This window comes from Gossypium hirsutum, chromosome D03 (assembly GCF_007990345.1).
Source record: "Gossypium hirsutum isolate 1008001.06 chromosome D03, Gossypium_hirsutum_v2.1, whole genome shotgun sequence".
NCBI lineage: Eukaryota > Viridiplantae > Streptophyta > Magnoliopsida > Malvales > Malvaceae > Gossypium > Gossypium hirsutum.
The window spans coordinates 33,125,217-33,128,271 of NC_053439.1; positions in this window are offsets into that span (position 1 = coordinate 33,125,217).

Below are 3,055 nucleotides of genomic sequence, written 5' to 3' on the forward strand. Positions count from 1 at the left end.
AAGTTGAGAACATAAGAAACCTTAAGGAAAAAGTTGGAAAAATTCATACTACAAGGGTCACACAACCATGTGGCCAGGCCATGTGCCTCACACAGCTGAGACACATGCCCGTGTCTCAGGCTGTGTAACAATCAAAATAGGGACACATGGTCGAGTCCTAGCCCGTGTTCGTGCCCGTGTAACAATCAAAATAGCCACACGCCCGTGTGCCAAGCCATGTAACTCTCAAAATGGCCTCACATGCCCATGTCTTAGGTCGTGTAACTGCTTGACTTGTAACCCTTTGAAACCTACAGGGGACACACGACCATGTCGCATGGCCCCGTGTCACACACGATTAAGACACACGCCTGTGTCTTTGGCCGTGTGGACAAGAAATAGGCCAATTTCAAGCCATTTTCTTCACCCTAATCAAGCACACACCTACAAGCCATTTGTACATACAATCAAGTCTTTAAAATATGCCTAAAATATGCATAATAAATCCAATTCAATAGGTCATTTATCCTTACAACCAATATGCCTAAAAGGCACCTCAATCATAATAACCAAACATACTTAAACATATGAATAATTTAATCATTCATCACCCATACATTTCTAACCTATTTCCATACCAAAACTTACCACAATGACCACATGCCAAATCACATTCAAACATACCAGGTTGGTCATTCCAAACATATCATCGTTTGACCATTTCAACGCCAACCATCAAAGCATCAAAATGCCAAAAGTTCACAAACCATAATACCATATTTACAAACCAAACATAACAACTAGCTCATCAAACACAATTCACCTATACATGTCATTATAACCATGACCAAAACATCAAAATCTACTGATATAGTCACTGGATAGTGTGATAGGTTTCCAACGAGCTTCCAAATCGATCGGGCTTGCGATAATCTATAAAACATAAGAAAGAAAAATGACGTAAGCACATAATGCTTAGTAAGTTCGTAAATCATGAACATAGCTTACCATTTCAATGCATAATCATAAAATAGACATGAATCAATCCAACATAGCTTGGCACAAGCCTAAGCATCATCAACATCACAAGTTAGTGATTAAGCACATAACTTAGCAATATCATCACATGATAAGGTATAGTACATAAGCTTAACATCACTTAAATCATACTTCTCATAAACGTAAGTATTCATACTTTGATCATCAACATTTCATACATTTTCATGAGTTCTTAATTTAGCTTTCAGTACACTTACCGCTCTTTCCCTTTTCATGCCCTTTGAACCACTTAGAATAATATCAGATACTCGGGAAGCTCACACAAAGTGTGTTAAACACATGGTCAAAACCATTCCATTCCTTTCTTTTACATAGATGCTCATTCGAGCCATAAATGGGTCTGCTCACACAAGCTGACGGTCGAAATGTAGTTACATGATGCCGCTCACACAATCTAACGAGTATCCACAACAAATGCCAGAACTCAGCCATCGGTAGGACATTCAAGTCTAGCTCCCAAAACATGGTAACCATAATGACATGTCATTTGTATCCTATATATTCCTAAGGTTCAAATGGGGCTCGATATTCGTCGTAACATCGTTGGATTTCCTTCATGACATGATGTGATGAATAACATAATAGCATTTAAATCAAATACATTAAAATTCTATTTAAACATATGAACTTACCTCGATCACAAAAACGACGAAATAGGATCGACTAATCCGATACTTTCTCTTTCCCTCGATCTAGATCTGTATGAGGCTAAACTTGATCTAAATAAGAAAATTTAATCTATTCCATATTCATTCTATTCAATTCAGTCCAAAATACATACTTTTGCAAATTTACATTTTAACCCCTAATATTTTAACTTATTTACAATTTAGTCCTTAAGCCCATAAATTGAAATTCATGCAATTTCATCCACATACTAAGCTAGCCGAATTCACTATAAACCCATGGAAACTCATAAAAATCATTATTTCATAATTCCACCATAAATTTTACACATTTTACAAACAAATCCCTAATTGACATTTTTAACAAAAATCACTTTACAAAAGTTGCTTATATATCATCAAATATTCATTTTTCTCAATCAAATATCAAAAATCACATGAACACATTCATGGAAAAACCTTATCCTTTTAACATTTTTGCAAATTAGTCCATGGGCTAGCTATATTAAGCTACAACGATTTCAAAAACATAGAAATCATTAAAAACAGGACAAAATTACACTTAAATGCAAGGATGGACTATGGCCGAATGGAAGAACCCTAAAATGGCTTCACCTTCTTCTAATTTTCGGTGGAGAAAGAATTTTGAGAAGATGGACATTCACTTTTCTTTTAATTAATTTATGTTGTATTTATTTATTTACTAAATTAACCTTTATTATAAATCTTTAAAATCATTAAAATGATGTTCATAAATGTCCATTAACTCGTCAAATGGTTTAATTACCATATAACCCACTCAAGCTAAAAATTCATAGAAATGTAATGCCTTTATTTAATTGAACGACACTTTTGCACCTTCTACGATTTAGTCCTTTTTACTTAATTAACTATGCAAACGTCAAATTTTCTTAACAAAATTTTTATACGAAACTACTAACATACCATAGACATTAAAATATTAATAAAATAAATATTTTCACATCAAATTTGTGGTCTCAAAACCATTATTCTGATTTCACTGAAAACGAGTTGTTACAGATGCTTAAGACAAAGCATTTCCCAAATTGGACTTGATAGATGGCATATTAGTCTTTCAATCGATTCACTCATTTCTAATTATACTAAGGACATGTAGGGGTGAGTGTTCAATTGAATCAAATCAAATCAAATAAAAAATTTTGAGTTAATCGAGTTGACTAATCGTATTTTATCATCCTAACTTGATTTGAAATTTTCTCGAATCGAGTCGAGTGAGATGGAGTTCGAATTGAATCAAATCGAATATATTTTTTCGAGTTAAATTAAAAAAATAATTTGGTGTTGTTTATTTTTATGTAATATTTTTTAAAAATATTGTTCTTTAAAGTTTTTAAACATGACCAAATAAA